Source organism: Bos indicus, chromosome 13 (genome assembly GCF_029378745.1).
Source record: "Bos indicus isolate NIAB-ARS_2022 breed Sahiwal x Tharparkar chromosome 13, NIAB-ARS_B.indTharparkar_mat_pri_1.0, whole genome shotgun sequence".
In the NCBI taxonomy this organism is placed as follows: Eukaryota; Metazoa; Chordata; class Mammalia; order Artiodactyla; family Bovidae; genus Bos; species Bos indicus.
The window spans coordinates 48,754,470-48,779,058 of record NC_091772.1 but is presented as its reverse complement, the minus strand read 5'-3'; positions in this window follow the sequence as shown (position 1 = coordinate 48,779,058).

The window sequence follows — 24,589 nt, the reverse complement described above, 5'->3', positions numbered from 1 at the left end:
CAAATAAAAAACGTGAATACAATATTGTACTGAATCATCATGACACAGATGAATTATAGGCATTTGGCAAACTCTGCCTCTTCATACTGATTTTTACTTGGTAATATGCCTCTTGCCACCCTTGTAGTACTTTGTTATTTAGATGTCAAGTTCTTTGAGGGTAGAAACAGTGCCTTATCCATTCCTGAGTACAGGGTTCAGGATATCAGCATATACATAATGAATTCTTAATGTACATTATTAACTGAATGATCCAATAAAAATCTATCATTACAAAAAATACAGACTTGGCTGAAAATAGTGAAAGAATCTGCCATACTTAACTGTATTTCTCAACTAATTAACTGTGTATGCCAAAACAGAGAATATATGCTTCTTCAACACTTAAAAATTTTTTTGCTAGATATTACTATTGTGGGTATCTAGTTGACTTCTGGAATATTATTTTTCCTCTCTGTAGAAGCAGACTTAAATCAGAGCTGCTATATTTAGAGTCTGATTTTGTTTTCTTCCTCAAAAGGCAAACTCAAGCAATGCATCTCAAATATTAATGTGCATATGAATCACCTAAAGATCTTTTTATAAAGCAAGTTCTGATTTAGTGGGTCTGGGTGAGGCCCAGAAATCTGTGTCTCTAAGGAGCTCCAAGGTAATACTGATACAGCTGGCCAGAGACCACCTTTTAAATAGTCGGGCTATGATGTACAGGGTCAGCAGAGGATCTCTGACGGTGCTTGCATTACATAGTAGTCCTTTCTTATGATATCAAACTAGTAGGAACATATACATTCTTGCCCACAGTCTCCCTCTGGCCCACTAACCGCAGCAAATGTTGGATTTTTAGCTTCCTCTCTAAATATGAAGGAAATAAGAGACTGGCCCAAAAGCCTCCAAGCCTCTATGTCTAACCAGGTTAGACAGAGGAGGTAAAATAGTGGGCATCACTTATAGCCCAGGTGTTGGTCATGATCATAATAAAATACCAAGTGACCTTACAGACATTTGTTTCTGAAATTTAAATCTGAGTTCTTAGAAATCCCCTTTGATATTTTACATTCTCAAAAAGAAAATATTTTTAATTTCAGAAAGAAGAGTAAAGGATAACTCAGATTCTTCCTAGAAACACTGAGTAACTTTTAGAAGGATTAAAATGTATTCAAATTCCTCTAGCTCATACTCTTCTGGTTGAGAATCTGATTCTTCACACTCTGGTTACTTTACCCAGAATGTTGACTTACCCATGGTTTACTGTGATAAAAATAAATTCCAGTGCGGTTGGATTCATGGTAAACAAATTCCTTCTTTTATATTACATCCTGTTTTCCTTTTGCTTAGCACTGTGCTCTTTGTTTATGAAAGGGTCTGAAATATTCTACCTCTAACGTGTATTCTATTTCCCTTTCTTGGTAGAATGTCACTCAGAGAATTTCTCTATCATCATTCCTGGTCAGCAGAGCCAAAATATCAAAAGTATCTTCTAATTCAAATGCTCAAATTATCAAACATGTAGTGAGTTCTCACTATTCTTACTGATCATTATTTAAGCATATGTTATTGTAGCTCTTCCCAGTGAGAGATAGAATTAAGTAAAAATATACTGATGGAATATGTAATGTGTGTATATTGAGGGCTGTAAGTGGACTATAACTCTATAAATCAAAGCAGTAAATTCCTGATTGTCTTCCAAACAAGACTAGTTGAGTGTGATTCCTTGAATGAATTAATGATTCATTCACTTATTGAGGACTGTGTAAAGTTGAATTTCCCCAAGCAAGCAGATTTGAGAAGAAGATTTAAGTGCTAGTAAATTAGGTTAGTTGAGAGATAATTTCAGGAAACACTGCTAGTGGGTGGAGAAGTGAGGTAGGAAATGAAAGAAAGAATACAGGTTACTTAACACCCCCACCTGTCTAGTGCCTCTGATAACTAAAGGAACAGGGCACTCAGCTCTGCAAACACAGATCCAGAACTAATAGAGGATAGGTGGGCCTCCATCCTGACACCCAGGTGAAAGGTTCACTGAAACTCAATCTCCACAAGACACCCATATTTCAGAAGTGTAATATTCACCAAGCTTCCAAAATAAGATCTTGAGGCCCCTCACGCCAGACTATGGAACTATGTTGCAGTAGACTTTCTCACAATTAGAGCTGGGTTCCTTTCCTGTGAAAGAAATGGCCTTCTCAACACAACCTGGGCTGAAGAGAAAATCTAACTCTTACTCTAAGAACCCAAGGTTCATTAGTCCCCATTGTCTGTGGATACCCCAATAGATGCCTGAAACCATGGATTGTACTGAACCCTATATATACTATGTTTTTTTTCCTATATGTACAGATCTATGCCAAAGTTTAATTTATGAACTAAGCACAGTAAAATGAAAAAGAAGTGCAAAAAAGTAAAATGGCTGTCTCAGGAGGCCTTACAAATAGCTGTGAAAAGTAGAGAAGTGAAAAGCAAAGGAGAAAAGGAAAGATATACCCATTTGAATGCAGAGTTCCAAAGACTAGCAAAGACAGATAAGAAAGCCTTTCTCAGCGATCAGTGCAAAGAAGTAGAGGAAAGCAACAGAATGGGAAAGACTAGAGATCTTTTCAAGAAAATTAGAGATCCCAAGGGAACATTTCATGCAAAGATGGGCTCAGTAAAGGACAGAAATGGTATGGACCTAACAGAAGCAGAAGGTATTAAGAAGAGGTGGCAAGAATACACAGAAGAACTATACAAAAAAAGATCTTCATGACCCAGATAATCACGATGGTGTGATCACTCACCTAGAGCCAGACATCCTGGAATGTGAAGTCAAGTGGGCCTTAGGAAGCATCACTATGAACAATGCTAGTGGAGGTGATGGGATTCCAGTTGAGCTATTTCAAATCCTAAAAGACGATGCTATGAAAGGGCTGCACTCAATACGCCAGCAAATTTGGAAAACTCAGCAGGAGCCACGGGACTGGAAATGGTCAGTTTTCATTCCAATCCCAAAGAAAGGCAATGCCAAAGAATTCTCAAACTACCACACAATTGCACTCATCTTACACGCTAGTAAAGTAATGCTCAAAATTCTCCAAGCTGGTCTTCAGCAATATATGAACTGTGAACTTCTAGATGTTCAAGCTGGATTTAGAAAAGGCTGCTGCTGCTGCTAAGTCACTTCAGTCGTGTCCGACTCTGTGCGACCCCACAAATGGCAGCCCACCAGGCTCCCCCGTTCCTGGGATTCTCCAGGAAACAGTACTGGAGTGGGGTGCCATCGCCAAGAGACCAAATTGCCAACATCTGTTGGATCATTGAAAAAGCAAGAGAGTTCCAGAAAATCATCTACTTCTGCTTCATTGACTGCACTAAAGCCTTTGTGTGGATCACAACAAACTGTGGAAAATTCTGAAAGAGATGGAAATACCAGACCACCTGACCTGCCTCCTGAGAAACCTGTATGCAGGTCAAGAAGCAACAGTTAGAGCTGGACATGGAACAACAGACTGGTTCCAAATTGGGACAGGAATACATCAATGCTGTATATTGTTATCCTGCTTATGTAACATATGCAGAATACATCATGCAATATGCTGGCCTGGATGAGGCACAAGCTGGAATCAAGATTGCCAGGAGAAATATCAATAACCTCATATAGGCAGATGACACCACCCTAATGGCAGAAAGTGAAGAAGAACTGAAGAGCCTCTTGATGCACGTGAAAGAGAAGAGTGGAAAAGTTGGCTTAAAACTCAACATTCAGAAAACTAAGATCATGGTATCTGGTCCCATCACTTCATGGCAAATAGATGGAGAAACAGTGGGAACAGTAACAGACTTTATTTTTCTGGGCTCAAAAATCACTGCAGATGGTGACTTCAGCCATGAAACTAGAAGACGCTCCTTGAGAGAAAAGTGTCAGAAACCTAGACAGCATATTAAAAAGCAGAGACATTACTTTGCCAACAAAGGTCCATCTAGTCAAAGTATGGTTTTTCCAGTAGTCATGTATGGATATGAGAGTTGGACTGTAAAGAAACCTGAACTCCGGTGGATTGATGCTTTCGAACTGTGGTCTTGGAGAAAACTCTTGATAGTCCCTTGGACTGCAAGGAAATCCAGTCCATTTTAAAGGAAATCAGTCCTGAATATTCACTGGAAGGACTGATGCTGAAGCTGAAACTCCAATACTTTGGCCACTTGATGTGAAGAACTGACTCATTGGAAAAGACCCTGATGCTGGGAAAGACTGAAGGTGGAGGAGAAGGGATGACAGAGGATGAGATGGCTGGATGGCATCACTGACTAAATGGACATGAGTCTGAGTAAGCTCCGATAGTTGGTGATGGATAGGGAAGCCTGGCGTGCCACAGTCCAGGAGGTCACAAAGAACTGGACATGACTGAGCAACTGAATGATGCTAAAGCTGAAACTCCAGTACTTTGGCCACCTCATGCGAAGAGTTGACTCATTGGAAAAGACTCTGATGCTGGAAGGGATTGGAGGCAAGAGGAGAAGGGGACGACAGAGGATGAGATGGTTGGATGGCATCACTGACTCGATGGACATGAGTCTGAGTGAACTCCGGGAGTTGGTGATGGACAGGGAGGCCTGGCATGCTGCGGTTCATGGGGTTGCAAAGAATCGGACATGACTGAGTGACTGATCTGATCTGATACAATGAATAGATAGAAGGAATCTATGCATTTGTACATTCAGTCACCCAATCCATAAAAATGGTATATGTCATATTTAGGATTTAGTGATTCTGAATTAATTTTGATAGCTTTATCCACCAAAATCTTTCACTTCTTTTGTTAGATCTTGCAATAGTTAATTTATATTCTAAATATATTACCCTATTTATGTTTCTTTTTGTTGGAATTGATTTTTATACATGATTTTGTGTCTGGAAAACTTGTTACAATCTTAATGGTTCATAGTCATGTATTTGAACACAGGGCTTTTTCTCAGTGTCAACTTCAACCATTCATTTGTCTGTTACCTCCACTGTGAAATTGCCAAATATCTGTTGGAAATTATACAAGAACTTCTCCTACTGCTCAAAGCAAGAAGCTCTGTTCAAGTATTCAAAGAGCTGCCTACTCTAATTAATAAGTACTTCATTATAAATTAATATGGAGACTGCTAGCCTTCATTTTGGAGAAGGCAATGGCACCCCACTCCAGTACTCTTGCCTGGAAAATCCCATGGATGGATGAGCCTGGTAGGCTGCAGTCCATGGGGTCGCTAAGAGTCGGACACGACTGAGTGACTTCACTCTCACTTTTCGCTTTCATGCATTGGAGAAGGAAATGGTAACCCACTCCAGTGTTCTTGCCTGGAGAATCCCAGGGACGGGGGAGCCGTCTACGGGGTCGCACAGAGTCGGACACGACTGAAGTGACTTAGCAGCCTTCATTTAGACCATAATTCTCTATCTTTAGTGGGAATCACAATCACCTAGTAAGGGGCCTATTAAAACGTCATCACAGAATCCCACACCCAGAATTTTTGATTCAGTAGATCTGGGGTGTGAGTTTGCACTTCTTCTTTTTTTTTTTTTTTTTTAATTTAGATTTTGCACTTCTAACAAGTCCCAGGTAAGGCTGATATTCCTATTCTGGAAAGCACACTTTGAAGAACTACTCTTATCAACTGTCTACTGAACAAGGATTCCCATCAGGTTGAATATCTGTGGCAGATTCATGTTGATATATGGCAAAACCAATACAATATTGTAAAGTTAAAAAATAAAATAAAATAATTTAAAAAAAATAAAGGGAACATTCACTACCAAGGTAGGTAAGAGTGATGTTTTGCCACTCAGGGCTGGGTTTTTATCCTCACCCATTAGAAGCAGTTCATGCCCCAGGAATAAATGCACAGTTAGCAGGGAAGAGATATATTTTACACTCTTCTGCTATATTTCTTGGAACAGGAAAATATTTGGCAGAATAATTTCATGGCTAGCTTTACAAAAGGATGTAGAGAGACAAAAAACTCCAGGACACATAAGTTAACAGAAAATAAACCACAGGACAGATTCAGTTGGGGGCATTACAGTGGATCCAGAGAAATACCAGAGATGAATGATGGTGACCTTCTAATCCAATGATTTAAGTCCAACAAGGTACTAAGAGATGAGAAAAAAGGACTAATTTGACACAGGATTTTTCTCACCTGGAGCTGCTCTTGGTACACTGACCACACACCTGGCAAGAGAAGTTCCTTATCTGTTCTGAGTGGAAATGTAAGAAAAAGCTTCATGAAGAAAGTTGGGCTTCTGACAGCTCTTGAAGAATCAGGAGAATTTTCCTGAACAGAGAACTATGGGTGTGGTAGAATGGGAATATATAACAGTCAGACAGTTCATACTGAAAAGTGACCAAGGGACACTTTGGCTAGAAAAAAAGTATATGATTGGGAACTTTTTAGGTAATAAGACAGGAGGCTAAGCTGAGCTTGTATTTTGGATAGATTTAAATGTTATGAGACTAATGACCTTTCCATTTATCCTACATTTCAGCAGCACTAAAAATTTTTGAATAATGAGTATAAGAACCAAAAAGGTAACATTTAAAGTCCACTCTGGCAAACTTGTACATGCTGTAGAAAGGGAAAGCCTATTGAAAGGTTATTGAAATAGCTTAGGTATAATAGATAATATGGACTTGAACATAATTTTATTCATCAAAGATTTATTGATGGAATTGACATTGACTATAGACATGGGGCACCGGCTGGGTAGAGTTGCTGATGGGTGGAATCTTTGGAGGAGAAACAGGCAAGACACTGAGCACAAACAAAGAAACATCTTAGGAGTAACAGCTTTATGGAATCTTTACATTTTTTTCTGGCAGTATTAATATTAACCAAGATGGTCTGATTTATAAAAGAAGCTTCTCCCTTTGGCAAAACTAATACAATTTTGTAAAGTTTAAAAAAAATAGTACTGTTTTCCTCAATCTGTTTATCCCTCTATTTAATCAAAGCTGTATCTTGGTCTGTAGAGATAGAAAATAAACTCTATATTAAGTAGCTTAAAAAAAAAAAAGAACACTTTAGTAGATTTTTGCTTTTTGAGTATCTATCTCTGCTAAAAATTTTCTCAAATTTCTGAAGGCCATGATTCAGGATGGATTCTTTCTTGTAATACTCAAGTTCTAATTCATAGAAATATCGTATATATGCATTGTGTGTGTGTGTGTGTGTGTGTGTGTTGAGTTGATTAACAAAGACCCACGAAGAACAGAGAACAGAAGAACTGTAAGTCAATGTAAGGTCTTTTAAAATGACACAATGACGCAGTGCATTTTTATTTGTGGGTCTCATAGATGCTCCTGGGTTCATTAAGAGAATTAGAACTAGCAACTTGGTTTCAGTAAGTTAAAAGTTTACTGACAGGACAAATGCAGACTGAGGAACTGCCAGATGGGAACCCTCTGAGCTTCAGGTAACAATGCATGGGCCCAAAACTGGGTTCTTAACAAGGTCTCCCACCGTATGCTGGCTCTATTACTCCCAGGTTCAAGCCAATCAGGTGTTAGACTGTAGCACAGTCCAAAAGGCAGGCATATGGATAGCAGAACACTTAGTTAATAATCCTGAACTCCAGAACATTTTAATAAACTGAATTACCCAAAGGCTTGGGCAAGGAATGAACCACTTTATGAGAGATTAAATGGGTTCTTCTTACCTCCTGATTTCCTGAAAAAGTCAAACCTAATCAAATTCCAGTGGCACAAACAGGGCTACATGGATAATTTGAAGGTAAAGAATGCTTTTATATTAAATGCAGTGTTTGTCTCTAGCATTCTATTACCTACCAACCAACGTGGTTTCAATTTAAGCTTCTGTTAATCCTCACCATTTCCTTCAAATGTTTCTTATTTAAAATAGAAATTCCATGTTGAACATTTTAATAATATTAACTGTCAAAGGCAGCTGTGATCAGTTTTCATTTCAGTGCTCTGCCAGATGTTGATATTTGTGATTATTGATGCCCTTTGCTTTTACTCCTTTTCCCTTATTAAATATATCATTAGTAAAACCCAAGTCCAAGGGAAATCACTTTTCACTGAGACTCCTCTACAAAGCAGTGAGGAAACAATACCCAGAGAAGCCAAAGGGTCACAGCAGTCAGCCACGCTCCATGGAGATGGCTGCCAAGAGGATTATATTATAGTGCTAGTACCTTAATGAAGTTACTACTTTATGGTCTCTTCCATTGTTAGGGCAGATCTTTTTTGTCACACAAGCCACAAAAGACAGGACAGGAAAAGTGCATGTAAGCTGCTTCAAAATAAACTGTATGCTTAATTAAATGCATGTTTAAAGCATATTGAAATATGTGAAATTCAAAGTGTTCTCAAAGAAAGGCCAATAACAGGTGGGCTGTGGAGGAACTGGAGGAACACTGGAGAAACCATTCTCAGTGAGAAATGAGCACACCTTCCAAAAGATATTCTAAGGCTGTCTTATCATGAGGAGAAAGCCAGATATTTCCCAAGCAGTATTAAGGCAGTACATGCTCTTTCCATGGTCCTTCTACTCCACGACTCTTGGAATTAAGATTAACTAAAGATAAAGCTAGTAGATGTACTGCTGTACAGTCTGATCTACTTACAGTATGTATGCTTGTGTGTAGATAGATATATATATATATATATATCAAAAAGGCACTTATACAAAGACATAATAATTCATGCTACCATTCTTAAAGGCTTTGCCATGTCTAAAATTTTCTTTTAAAAATAGATCTGAATTTTTTACTTCAATATAGAAAACTAAAAATGCATTGCCTCACATTCAAAAGGAAAAACTATGAACAGTGCATGAACAAATGCACACACACACACATGCCATAGTCATGATCAAAGAAAAAAATATATAAATTAAATGAAAATAAATATAGTTTTTAATTTGAGTGATTCATCTATTTGTTAAGAGGAAAAAAAGATCTGCACATACTGATTTGGAATAAAGTCCAAAAGATAGAAAGTGTAATAGTGAAAGCAATGGAAAAATATAACATGAAAAAATACAATAGTTTCTGATTTAAAAACTTTTGCATGTATGTATTTGTAAAAACATAAATGGACGATAACCCTGTATGCAAGACAGCAAAAGAGACACAGATGTATAGAACAGTCTTTTGGACTCTGTGGGAGAGGGAGAGGGTGGGGTGATTTGGGAGAATGGCATTGAAACATGTATAATATCATATATGAAATGAATCGCCAGTCCAGGTTCGATGCATGATACAGGATGCTTGGGGCTGGTGCACTGGGATGACCCAGAGGGATGGTACGGGGAGGTGGGGCAGGGGGGTTCGGGATGGGGAACACGTGTATACCTGTGGCGGATTCATGTTGATGTATGGCAAAACCAATACAATATTGTAAAGTAATTAACCTCCAATTAAAATAAATAAATTTATATTTTAAAAATTAAAATAAAAACATAAATGGATTAACAAAATGTTTTAAGGAACATTTAACAAACTATTAGTACTGATTATCGAAGTTTAAGCAAAAATGGTGATGGGAGGGGTAGAATTGTAGAAGAGGAGAGGTCTTTTTAATTTATATACTTCTGAGTCGTTTGAATTTGCCAAATAGGTACATATTTAATAATATATAAGATTGAAATAAGATAATAATAAAGGCTATTTTAAATAGAGATTATAAAGAGTTATCCACTAAAAATAAGAATCAGTGAAATTAAAAGCAAAAGAATGTAGTCCATGTTCACTTTTATATTAGTTAAGCAGCATTGAGTGGCTCCCATAACTTCTCCAGAGCAGTCACCGTATTTATATGATTCACAGAGGATTGTTTTCAGGAGGAAATGATGGCCTGGTATCTACTTGAAAGCTGCAAAGTACACAGTCAGTGGTAGCTGCTATCACTCATGAGCTTGGGATACCATTTCCACTCCACAGAGGCAAAGTATTTTTTTCTGTTCAGTTGCTCAGTCATATCCAACTCTTTGAGACCCCATTGACTGCAGCATGCCAAGCTTCCCTGTCCATTGCCAACTCCTGGACTTTACTCAAACTCATGTCCATTGAGTCGATGATGCCATCCAACAATCTCATCCTCTGTCATCCCCTTCTCTTCCTGCCTTCAATCTTTCCCAGCATCAGGGTCTTTTCAAATGAGTCAGTTCTTCGCATCAGGTGGCCAAAGTATTGGAGTTTCAGCTTCAGCATCAGTCCTTCCAATGAATATTCAGGATTGATTTCCTTGAGGATGGACTGGTTGGATCTTCTTGCTGTCCAAGGGACTCTCAAGAGTCTTCTCCAACACCACAGGATCATTTCTTCTGCTCTCAGCTTTCTTTATAGTCTAACTCTCACATCCATATATGACTACTGGAAAAACCATAGCTTTGACTTGACGGACCTTTGTTGGCAAAATAACGTCTCTGCTTTTTAATATGCTGTCTAGGTTGGTCATAACTTTTCTTCCAAGGAGCAGTAGAGGGCATAGAATTCGCAATCAATAACAAGTGCAATACAGAGTTATAAGTTTCTACAAGAGATACAAAGAAAGTACCAGGTGAGTGTCTGTACAAATTTACAAATTGGTCTGTTAGTAGAACTCTCTGCCTCTCTGAGGTAACAATACCAACAAAGTTTGCGGTAGAAGGTGGGAATGTGCTGGGCTTTCTCAAATTGGGTTTCATAAGCTTTAAGCATGAGCTTCCATCAAAACCTTTAAGAGAATCAGCAGCACTAGTAAGTCTGCATCTGTCTTAAACATTTTTGAAGCCCTATTGTACTTCACCAGGCCTAACCATTGCTAGTGGGTGTGTGTGAGTGTGTGTGTGTGTGTGTGTCCAACTCTTCGTGACCCCATGGACTGTAGCCCACCAGGCTCCTCTATTGATGGAATTTTCCAGGCAAGAATACTGGAGTGAGCTGCCATTTCCTTCTCTAGGGTATCTTCTTGACCCAGGGTTTGAACCTGCGTCTCTTGTGTCTTCTGCAATGACAGGCGGGTTCTTTACCAGTCAATTGACCCTTAGTAAAATATTGTTGAATGGATGAACACTAGACTCTAAAATAGAAAAGAGAGACTTAGAAAAGAGGTCATTGCAAGCAATATGATAAATGTCACAATAAGGTGCCTTGGAACATTTTGCAATTAAATTGTTGGCATTTGATAAAATACATCCTTTTGTAATTCTAGCTCAATTTTTTCTCTGTATTCTCATCAGCTTTTTTTCCTGTTTTATTTTCAACCTCTAGATTTTCTGTGGATTTCAAAGTCATCCAGATGCATGCCAAAAAGCACAGCAGAACCAGTATTGATGCCTATTTGCTACATCTCTTTTATCATATCCTAGAAAATGAGAAATGAGGGTTGAACATAATCCCTGCAACCTCCATTACCAATTTTATTTCCCAAATATTTAGTTAATTTGTATTAATTTCTCAGAGGCAAAAAAGAAGCTCAAGTTAAATGTACTGTATAAACCTCAGTGTACTTCACAAGGGAAGGATAAATAAGGAACTATTCTAAGGGGGCATGAATTAAAGAAGGGAATTAGATGAATGTTTACTTAAGCCATCACCAAACCACCAAGCACTGAATGTGGGGTGGCTCTTAAACAAATATATCATTTAATATTCATAACTACCCTGCTATGCATTTTTACCCCCATTTTACATATGAAAAGACTAAGACTCAAAGATGTTCACTAACTGGCTTAAAGGAGAATATATTTGGATGCAAGCTTTGATGTCTTCAAAGTCCATTCTTTTTCCAGGCTGACACTCATTTTCCAGTTTTCAATAAAACACCATCACTCATGTCGTTTCCTGGAGGCAGATTTACCTTATGCAAAGGTAGGGAAACCCATGTCTGCAGGTCGTAAATTAACAGCTGCAACTCAGTGTACAAGGTTTAATATTTATTCCTTTACATATAAATTGTACTTACTCATGAACCCTCATTACTAATTGTACTGAGTCCAAAGTTCATATTCACCTGAAACATTGTAATATGACATTTGGAAACAGGGTCTTTGCAGATTAATCAATTTAGTTTCAATTTATACTGGATTAGAGTGGAACCCAATGGCTGGGATCATTATAAGAGAAAACAGAGACACAGGCACACAAGTGAAATGCCATATGACTCTAGTGGTAGACACTGGAGTGATGTGTCTACTAGCTGAGGAAGACCAAGGATTGCTGGTAATCATCAGAAGCTGGGCAGATGCAAGGAAGGATCCTCTCCTAGAGCCTTCAGAGAGAGCATGGCCTGCTGACACCTTGGTTTCAGACTTCTGACCTCCAAAACTATGAGAGAACAAAATTCTGCTGTTTGAAGTCACTCAGTTTATAGTACCTTGCTATAGCAGCCCTAGGAAACTAGTCAAGGTGGAAAATTCTTGATTTTGCCAAGGTAAAGAAGTCTAGTAACTTCCAGATTAAAAACTGGCCCCTTTGTAATAAATACTAACTCAGGCTTGGAGGTTTTCTCTGTCCCCTCTTTTTCTTCCACATCTGCTTGAATGTGGTCTAAGTTACCTGTAGGGTGTCTAGTCTTCACATTTCTCTGGCCTCTGCTTAGGTTTCTCCTTTCCTTGGCTTCTGAATTCAACCTCTGCCCTGTTGTTTCCATTGCTAATTCAATTTTCTTAGCCTGTGGAATATGAAGGCTTCTGGTCAAAGATTCAGGGAGATTCCTTAATCCAGCCCACATTGATGATAACTCAAGATTAAGTAGGGAAGATCAAACAAACCTCTGATAAGAAGAAAAAAAGCCTACAAATTTGTGGTCAGTGCTCAGAGCACTGTAAATATTCTCAAGTTGACTGAGCACCTTTCACAAATCTGACCACTATACCTTCAGCAGAAAAGGGAGTCAAGTCCCTCCTGTGCAAACCCAGACCTTCAGCACCCTCTGGATTCAGCAAAATCTCTACCCTTGGTCAGTGGTTGAACTCAATCCATTCCTTGGTGACTCAGGTTGAACACCAGGAAGATGAAGAGAGCCTGCCCTCTGTCCTGAGATCAACAATCACCACTCATATAAGCACTTCTAGTGTCTCTTCATATTTCTATTTCCCACAGTACATGTGTACACACACACACACACACACACACACACACAAGTACACACTCAATGTTACAAGATTTTCTCAGGGGCCCAACTATCTATTATATAAGCAAAATTCACATTTGGTGTTGGTATACATAAAATAATGACAACTTGTATTGTCATGACTTACACCTTTCAATGTGTAGGAATTGACAAACAACACTGGGATACTAAATCTTCAGTCAAATTCGCTTTCTCTGTTTGGGTAGTCAAGACTCTTTAGGATTGTAAAGTGTTGCAATGCAGTTGTCACCTTGTGTGTCAAAACTGTATTTGATCTCATATAGATAGCCAGGAAAAGGAAATTTTCAAAAACAGAAACAAGAAAGATTTGCTTCTCTGACTTTGAAACTTCAAACTCACTAAGGTATTCATCAAAAAAAAAAAAAAAAACTTAATACTGTTACCATAAAATAAGTAACTCTATTAATCCCTAAAATAAATAGGAAACAAATTAAAAGAGAAAGGACAGGGATTAGGGAGAGAAGAGGAAGAGAAAATAAGGAAGAATTACTACTCAATATTCCATTCTTTTGATATGCTAAATGATACTTTTATTTGAGGCAAGCACATTTCTTACATGAATAAGATGTCTTGGTAGATTTCCTATCCTGGAAACATTGATACGATAAGACAATTATTTTGTTACAATAAATTATTTCCATCAATGTACTTGTTCTTAGACACCATCAACCACAATGTAAAACAGTTTAGGTGTACTTTCCAAGTGGTGCAATTGAAATACTGTGTTGAATATGCAATTTCTTATCTTTGTACTTACTTGTCTAAGCAAGAAAATGAAACAAATGTTGATATGGCACTGCAAAGTTCATTTTTTAATCAGAAATAATCTCCAATGGAAACAAGCTGGCTGTACCCTTTAACTGCAATTCCATTCATGATTTCGGAGAAGGAAATGGCAACCCACTCCAGTACTCTTGCCTGGAGGGTCCCATGGACAGAGGAGCCTGGTGGGCTGCAGTCCATGGGGTCTCGAAGAATCAGACACGACTGAGCGACTTCACTTTCACTTTTCACTTTCATGCATTGGAGAAGGAAATGGCAACCCACTCCAGTACTCTTGCCTGAAAACTCCCATGGACGGAGGAGCCTGGTAGGCTGCAGTCCATGGGGTCTCGAAGAATCAGACACGACTGAGCGACTTCACTTTCACTTTTCACTTTCATGCATTGGAGAAGGAAATGGCAACCCACTCCAATGTTCTTGCCTGGAGAATCCCAGGCACGGGGGAGCCTGGTGGGCTACCGTCTAAGGGGTCGCACAGAGTGGGACATGACTGAAGCGACTTAGCAGCAGCAGCAGCAGTATTCATGATTTACATCTAGCCTGCCTTAAAGTTTGGAATATTTTATACCACAAATATAGACTGAGGGAACAGGAACCAAATGGTTTCATAAGCAATAATAAATGTCTAAGAGTTGGTGGTGGACAGGGAGGCCTGGCATGCTGCAATTCATGGGTTCGCAAAGAGTCGGACACTACTGAGCGACTGAACTGAACTGATCTGACTGAATCTTCATGGAAATTTAGTCGATTCAGTTCACTGACTCAGTCATGTCTGACTCTTTGTGACTCCATGAATCACAGAACACCAGGCCTCCCTGTTCATCACCAACTCCTGAAGTTCACCCAAACCCATGTCCATTGAGTCAGTGATGCCATCCAATCATCTCATCTTCCGTCGTCCCCTTCTCCTCCTGCTCTCAATCTTTCCCAGCATCAGGGTCTTTTCCAGTGAGTCAACTCTTCGCATCAGGTGGCCAAAGCATTGGAGTTTCACCTTCAGCATCAGTCCTTCCAAAGAACACCCAGGACTGATCTCCTTCAGGATGGACTGGTTGGATCTCCTTGCAGTCCAAAGGACTCTCAACAGTCTTCTCCAACACCACAGTTCGAAAGCATCGATTCTTCAGTGCTCATCTTTCTTGATAGTCCGACTCTCACATGCATACGTGACCACTGGAAAAACCATAGCCTTGACTAGACGGACCTTTGTTGACAAAGTAATGTCTCTGCTTTTGAATATGCTAGCTAGGTTTGTCATAACTTTCCTTCCAAGGAGTAAGTGTCTTTTAATTTCATGGCTGCAATCACCATCTGCAGTGATTTTGGAGCCCAAAAAAATAAAGTCAGCCACTGTTTCCACTGGTTCCCCATCTATTTCCCTTGAAGTGATGGGACCAGATACCATGATCTTAGTTTTCTAAATGTTGACCTTCAAACCAACATTTTCACTCTCTTCTTTCACTTTCACAAGAGGATTTTTGTTCTTCACTTTCTGCCATAAGGATGGTGTCATCTGCATATATGAGGTTATTGATATTTCTCCTGGCAACCTTGATTCCAGCTTGTGCTTCTTCTAGCCCAGTGTTTCTCATGATGTACTCTGCATATAAGTTAAATAAGCAGGGTGGCAATACACAGCCTTGACGAACTCCTTTCCCAGTTTGGAACCAGTCTGATGTTCTATGTCCAGTTCTAACTGTTGCTTCCTGACCTGCATACAGGTTTCTCAGGAGGCAGGTCAGGTGGTCTAGTATGCCCATTTCTTTCAGAATTTTCCAGAGTGTGTTGCCATCCACACAGTCAAAGGCTTTGGCATAGTCAATAAAGCAGAGATAGATGTTATTTCTGGAACTCTCTTCCTTTATTGGTGATCCAGCTGATGTTGGCAATTTGATCTCTGGTTCCTCTGCCTTTTCTAAAACCAGCTTGAACATCTGGAAGTTCACGGTTCACATATTGCTGAAGCCTGGCTTGGAGAATTTTGAGCATTATTTTACTAGTGCGTGAGATGAATGCAGTTGTGCACTAGTTTGATCATTCTTTGGCATTGTCTTTCTTTGGGACTGGAATGAAAACTGACCTTTTCCAGTCCTGTGATCACTGCTGAGTTTCCCAAATTTGCTGACATATTGACTGCAGCACTTTCACAGTATCATCTTTTAGGATTTGAAATAGCTCTACTGGAATTCTATCACCTCCACTAGCTTTGTTCATGGTGATGTTTTCTAAGGCCCACTTGACTTCACATTCCAGGATGTCTGGCTCTAGGTGAGTGATCACACCATCGTGATTATCTGGGTCATGAAGATCTTTTTTGTACAGTTCTTCTGTGTATTCTTGCCACCTCTTCATAATATCTTCTGCTTCTTTTAAGTCCATACTATTTCTGTCCTTTACTGAGCCCATCTTTGCATGAAATGTTCCCTTGGCATCTCTAATTTTCTTGAAGAGATCTCTAGTCTTTCCCATTCTATTGTTTTCCTCTATTTCTTTGCATTGATCACTAAGAAAGACCTTTTTTTTTTTTTTTAGAAAGGCTTTCTTATCTCTCCTTGCTATTCTTTGGAACTCTGCATTCGGATGCTTATATCTTTCCTTTTCTCCTTTGCTTTTCACTTCTCTTCTTTTCACAGCTATCTGTAAGGCCTCCTCAGACAGCCATTTTGCCTTTTTGCATTTCTTTTTCTTGGGGATGGTCTTGATCCCTGTCTCCTGTATAATGTCATGAACCTCTGTCCATCCATCCATAGTTCATCAGGTACTCTGTCTATCAGATCTAGTTCCCTAAATCTATTTCTCACTTCCACTGTATAATCATAAGGGATTTGATTCAGGTCATACCTGGATGGTCTAGTGGTTTTCTACACTTTCTTCCATTTAAGTCTGAATATGGCAATAAGGAGTTCATGATCTGAGCCACAGTCAGCTCCTGGTCTTATTTATGCTGATTGTATAGAGCTTCTCCATCTTTGGCTGCAAAGAATGTAATCAATCTGATTTCAGCATTGACCATCTGGTGATGTCCATGTGTAAAGTCTTCTCTTGTGTTGTTGGAAGAGGGTATTTGCTATGACCAATGTGTTCTCGTGGCAAAACTCTATTAGCCTTTGAGCTACTTCATTCTGTACTCCAAGGCCAGATTTGCCTGTTACTCCAGGTGTTTCTTGACTTCTTACTTTTGCATTCCAGTCCCCTATAATGAAAAGGACCTCTTTTTTTGGGTGTTAGTTCTAGAAGGTCTTGTAGGTCTTCATAGAACTGTTCAACTTCAGCTTCTTCAGCATTACTTGTCAGGGCATAGACATGGATTACTGTGATATTGAATGGTTTGCCTTGGAAATGAACAGAGATCATTCTGTCGTTTTTGAGATTTCATCCAAGTACTGCTTTTTGGACTCTTTTGTTGACTATGATGGCTACTCCTTTTCTTCTAAGGGATTCCTGCCCACAGTAGTAGATATAATGATCATCTGAGTTAAATTCACCCATTCCAGTCCATCTTAGTTCGCTGATTCCTAGAACATCGATGTTACTCTTGCCATCTCCTGTTTGACCACTTACAAATTGCCTTGACTCATGGACTTAACATTCCAAGTTCCTATGCAATATTGCTCTCACAGCATCGGATCTTGCTTCTATAACCAGTCCCACCCACAACTGGGTGTTGTTTTTGTTTTGGCTCCATCCCTTCATTCTTTCTGGAGTTATTTCTCCACTGATCTCCAGTGGCATATTGGTCACCTACCGGCCTGGGGAATTCATCTTTCAGTGTCCTATCTTTTTGCCTTTTCATACTGTTCATGGGGTTCTCAAGGCAAGAATACTGAAGTGGTTTGTCATTCCCTTCTCCAGTGGGCCACATTCTGTCAGACCTCTCCACCATGATCCGTCTGGCCCCACAGGACATGGCTTAGTTTCACTGAGTTCACACAGGCTTTGGTCTGTGTGATCAGATTGGCTAGTTGTCTGTGATTGTGGTTTCAGTCTGTCTGCCCTCTGATACCCTATCTCTGCCCCTACCATCTTACTTGGGTTTCTCTTACCTCAGACATGGGGTATCTCTTCACGGCTACTCTAGCAAAGCACAGTCCCTGCTCCTTACCTTGGACATGGGTTATCTCCTCACCACTGCTGCTCCTGACCTTGGATGTGGGGTAGCTCCTATCAGCCACTCCTATGCTGCGCAGCTGCCTCTCCTAAAATGTCTAATCTTCATGGAAATTATCTTCTTTAAAAATGACCAGTCTTTCTTTCAGGTTTCATTATTCTAAAATCTCCCAGGAGACAATTCAACCTAAATATTTGGGTTAGCCAAAAAGTTTGTTCGGTGTTTCTCATAAGATGGCTCTAGTAGTGCTTAGTTGTCTTTAATTTCATTTGAAACAGTTTTAGCTGTCATATCAGCATGCATTTTTAAAAAACTTATCAAAATTGGTGAATCTTTTGGTAGTCTTTTTAACACTGGAGTAATTGGAAGAAGGAATATGGGGGGAAACAACAGTTTTGACATATTATGCTTTATTATTCCAAGAAAGATAAAAATGCAACTGAAATACAGAAAAAAAATTTTTTTCAGTATATGGAGAAGGTGCTGAGACTGACTGAACATATCAAAAGTGGTTTGTGAAGTTTTGTGCTAGAGATTTCATGCTGGACAATGTTCTACAGTCAGGCAGACCAGTGGAAGTTGATAGCAATCAAATCGATACATTAATTGAGAACAATCAATACTATATCATGCCAGAGATAGCTGACATATGCAAAATATCCAAATCAATCTTTGAAAACCACTTCCACCAGCTTGGCTATGTTAATCACTTTGATGCTTGGGTTCCACATAAGATATGCAGAAAAAAATTTTTGACTGCATTTACACATGAACTTCTCTACTTAAATGTAATGAAAAGTACTGTTTTTAAAACAAAATGTGATGGGCAATGAAAAGTGGATACTATACAATAATGTGGAACAAAACAGATCATGGTGCAAGCAAAATAAACCACCACCACCACACCAAAGTCTGGTCTTCATTCAAAGAAAGTGATGTTGTATCTATGGTGGGATTGGAAGGGAGTTCTCTATCAATAAAGAGCTTCTTCCAGAAAACCAAATGATTAATTCCAACAAGTACTGCCCTCATTTAGACAAACTGCAAGTAGCACTTGACAAAAAGCATCTGGAATTAGTCAATAGAAAATGCATAATCTTCCATCAGGATAATGCAAGATCACATATTTCTTTGATGACCAGGTGAAAACTGCTACAGCTTGGCTGGGAAGTTTTGATTCATCTGCCATATTCACCAGATACTTTGTCTCACTTAATGTGTTTTGTACCTTCAGATTTCCATTTATTTCAGTCTTTAAAAAATTCTCCTAATGGAAAAAAATTTCGATTCTTCAAAAATTGTAAAAGGCACCTGGAAAAGTTCTTTGTTCAAAAAGATAAAAAGTTTTGAGAAGATGAAGTTATGAAGTTTCCTGGAAAATGGCAGAAGGTAGTGGAACAAAACAGCTAATACATTGTTCAATAAAATTCTTGATGAAAATGAAAAATGTGTCTTTTATTTTTACTTTAAAAACCAAAGGAACTTCTTGGCCAACTCAAATTAATCTCAAGGCACCCCTCCGTAATTATACAAGTTCACCTGTGTGCCCAAGGAACAATGCTGTCATGGTGGAGAATCTTGAAAACTTTGAAAGAAAGTGTAACTTTCCATTAAAGATCTGGAAACAAGCTCCTAGCTAATAATTCAGGGTTAAGGACTAGACACTACCCTTGATCTCTCTCTTCCAAGATGGGGTGGGGGTACCATTATCAACATTGTTAAAATGTTTTATTAATTCACAGATTATTACAGATTTAATCTCATTAGGGTGAGCCATTGCTACCAGACCACCTGACCAGCCTCTTGAGAAACCTATATGCAGGTCAGGAAGCAACAGTTAGAACTGGACATGGAACAACAGACTGGATCCAAATAGGAAAAGGAGTACATCAAGGCTGTATATTGCCACCCTGCTTATTTAACTTATATGCAGAGTACATCATGAGAAACGCTGGGCTAGATGAAGCACAAGCTGGAATCAAGATTGCCAGGAGAAATATCAATAACCTCAGATATGCAGATGACACCACCTTTATGGCAGAAAGTGAAGAGGAACTAAAAAGCCTCTTGATGAAAGTGAAAGAGGAGAGTGAAGAAGTTGGCTTAAACCTCAACATTCAGAAAACGAAGATCATGGCATCTGGTCCCATCACTTCATGGCAAATAGATGGGGAAACAGTGGAAACAGTGTCAGACTTTATTTTGGGGGGGCTCCAAAATCATGGCAGATGGTGATTGCAGCCATGAAATTAAAAGACACATACTCCTTGGAAGGAAAGTTATGATCAACCTAGATAGCATATTCAAAAGCAGAGACATTACTTTGCCAACAAAGGTCCATCTAGTCAAGGCTATGGTTTTTCCAGTGGTCATGTATGGATGTGAGAGTTCGACTGTGAAGAAAGCTGAGCACCAAAGAATTGATGCTTTTGAACTGGGTGTTGGAGAAGACTGTTGAGAGTCCCTTGGACTGCAAGGAGACCCAACCAGTCCATTCTAAAGGAGATCAGTCCTGAGTGTTCATTGGAAGGACTGATGCTGAAGCTGAAACTCCAGTACTTGGGCCACCTCATGTGAAGAGTTGACTCATTGGAAAAGACTCTGATGCTGAGAGGGATTGGGGACAGGAGGAGAAGGGGACGGCAGAGGATAAGATGGCTGGATTGCATCACCAACTCGATGGACGTGAGTTTGAGTGAAGTCCGGGAGTTGGTGATGGACAGGGAGGCCTGGCATGCTGCAATTCATGGGGTTGCAAAGAGTCAGACATGACTGAGAGACTGAACTGAACTGACTGCTTCCTTGAGCTTCTCAATGTAATCAATTCAGAGAGAGAAACATTTTATTAAGACCTGCAGGTCTAGTTGAACCATGAGCCAAATATCAGGTTTATGTTTCCAACTAGATTCATGGCCCTGGAAGTCACCTTATATGATATCTGCTCTTTGATATTATATGTATAAGAGTGACGACACATGATTTAAAGAGCTCCTGATATTCAAAGCCAAAGTCTTAGATACACTCATCAAGACATTTTCATCTTCCTTGCATAAGCTTAAGTGATATTTGAAAACATAAAAATAGAGTGAAAAGAGTAAAAATTTTGAGTTCAGATAAAAAAGAATAAAATACCAATCCCAGCAGATTTTTCATTTGCCAAATGGTGACTATAATAACTTGGGTGCATGATAAGAAGGGTTAACATTTTATGTAATGCTTGAAGATCCCCAGGAGAAGGGACTGGCTACCCACTCCAGTATTCTCACCAGGAGAATCCCATGAGCAGAGGAGCTTGGCAGGCTACAGTCCATTAGGTCACAAAGAGTCAGACATGACTGAGCGACTAAGCACACAATGCCTGACATGCAGGTATTCAATAATAAATGACAACTATTATTATTGTTACTGTAATTATTAAAATGTAGAATTTGAATATTTTCTCTATATCTAACTTTCCCTTTAAAAAAAATCCTAAGCTCTTTTATAAAGTTATGGCCACATTATCTTCCAGTTACATGGATCCAAGACTAAGTCTTAAGTTGTATTCTGTGTAGAAATGCACATGAATTGCTATTTTAAGGGAGTTTACATTTGCAATGCAGATTTATTTAGATTCATTATGTCTATTTTACCTAATCCTGTCACTGTTCTTTATTACAACTTTTGTGATATGCCTGTCTACATGAAAGTTTCCTTACAGAAACTTTCTGTAGATTATCTTGACATGATACTGCATGCCTTTCTCTTGGTATCAATAAATTAAGTCATCTCTGCATTTTTTCTCTTGATGGAGTAATTATAATAATACCCTTTTCCTTTATCTCAATTATAAAATCAAATTGGCAATAGTTATTTAGAAGATGTTATAGGTTGAACTGTGTCCCCCCTAAAGATATTGTAATCCTATCCCCCAGTAACCATGAACATGACCTTATATGGAAATAGAGTCTTTGCAGATAACCAAGTTAAGATGAGGTCATGAGAGTGAACTCTAATTTGATATCACTGGTGTCCTCATAAAGAAGAAAAATTTGGATTCAGACAGACACAAACACGAGGGTCATGCTGTGTGAAAACGAAGGCAGAGATCTTTGGCATCTACAAGCAAAGAAATGAAAGATCATCAGCAAACCTCCAGAAGCTAGCAAAGAGGCACGAAACAGATTCTCTAACAGCCCTCAGAAGGCACCAACCTTGTCAGCACCTTAATCTTGGACTTCAAGCCTCCAAAACTGGGAGACAAAGCTCTATTGCTTAAGTCGCCCAGTGTAAGGGACTTTGTTATGGCAGTGCTAGCACCTAGCACAGAAGGTGACTGTCATATTTTTTAATATATTTTTGATAACTTATAATATCCTTAACATTTGAAAAAATATACATAATAGAGAACTTGTATATCTCTGAAAATATGTCCATAGGCCACAAAGATCTACAGTTTCTAGTTTGAGAAACAATGTAAAACAGAACTTAATATTATTAATACCACATGTTACATATGCACTTCCTCATCTCACTGGCAACATAAACCAAAGGCAGAAGACTTGCTCTTTGGCCTTATGCCAGACCCACACACAAAATATTATAAAGGGCAGAGTTCAAAGGAAAAAAATTCTAATGATGTGCTTTTTCAAAGTGGTCACATCCATTACACTGCAGCCCTTCCTGTGGTCCAGCAAGACCACACAGTGGTTACCATTTACCAATATAGCAATGAATGACTGTACCATTGAAGGCTAACTTTGGTTTTACAGTTTTAAAGTTTAAAAAAAAAATTTTTTTTAAACAACCAAAAGATTTGAGAAGAAAATCTGATATCCTTCAGTTTATTTCCTGCATTTAGCAGAAACTTGCTTATTTGTTTAGTTTTGGGAAGGAGCTATTACTTCCCTGGATTTTTTTTTTTTTTTTTTAATTTCTAAGTCTGAAGTCTGAAGCCTTCAGGCTCTACTGCATTCTGTTTGGCCTATATTTAGAACAAAGCAAACACATGTGATTCTTTAGAGCTAAGCACTCTGCCAGTGGGTCCTGGAAAATTGCTAACCCCAAAATAAAACAATACCACTTTCTTTAAATGTTTCTGCTTACACTTATAGTGAGGAGATATTGACAGCAAGCGTCAGTTTGAGTGACAGAAAATAAGCAGAAGTGAAGAAAACAGGGACTTTTGGTATTAAAGCCAGATTTATTTAGAGGAAATATATGACAAGTATCATTATTGTCTCAAATAGCAAACTCAGGATATCTCACCCATGAAGTAAAGTTATTATGTCATTTTCATTACTTCTGGTGGCTTACTAACAGAACTCCCCAATCTGATCATACTGGCATTGATTCTAAATCAAGGCCAATATGGAAGGGCAAAGAAAATAGTTTGGTTTACCCAGACAAAAGGCCTATAATAAGAGGAAAAGATACTGTAAGTTAAAATGACCCTACCTCTGCAAAGGTCTGACTTTAGCCTACAGAAGCAACATCTATAAATATTGAACATGCCCACAATGAGACACCTTTGAGCAAGAATGGCAGGAAATTGCACTGGTGACCTTCACATTTTTCCTACAGCTCTGGTCCTACCACAAGTTCAGAGAAAAAAATGTGGACAGGAAGTGAGGAGACATGCATTTTTACTCTGATCTTACCTTTTGTGTGAAAACTCACAAGATTTCTGGGCCTCAGTTTCCACATCTGTAAAATGATTGCATTGTATTCATTCTAGAGTTACAATTTTGGAGGAAAATCCAGTTATCCAAGTCATGTGTGCATGATCATAGCTTCCAATTAAATTTTCTGTGACACTCTGTTAAACCTGCCAATTTTATTGCTTTCAACACTTCCATTTCTTCCAAGCACAATTTCAACCACTATTTTTATTTAATTAACACCTCGGTATATAAAATTATATAATTCATAATGATTTCCTAAAGACATACAAAAAATGAAAGGTTTCAACTAGCTTCATGAAAATTACAAAAGTTTTTACACATTTAAATCTGCTTTATAATAGAAAAAAAGAAGCTGGAAATACATACTGAATGTTAATAATAGTTACCCTGGGTAGGAACACTGCAGGTAACTTGTATGCCCTTATATCCAGACACGAGCATTGTTTCAAAGATGCATGTGCCCGCAATGTTCACAGCAACACTAGTATTTCAGATCCTAAAAGATGATGATGTGAAAGTGCTGCACTCGAGATGTCAGCGAATCTGGAAAACTCAGCAGTGGCCACAGGACTGGAAAAGGGCAGTTTTCATTCCAATCCCAAAGAAAAGCAATCCAAAGAATGCTCAAACTACTGCACAATTGCACTCATCTCACACGCTAGTAATGCTCAAAATTCTCCAAGCCAGGCTTCAAAACTACATGAACTGTGAACTTCCAGATGTTCAAGTTGGATTTAGAAAAGGCAGAGGAACCAGAGATCAAATTGCCAACATTAGCTGGATCACCAAAAAAGGAAGAGAGTTCCAGAAAAACATCTATCTCTGCTTTATTGACTATGCCAAAACCTTTGACTGTGTGGATCACAACAAACTCTGGAAAATTCTGAAAGAGATGGGAATACTAGACTACCTGACCT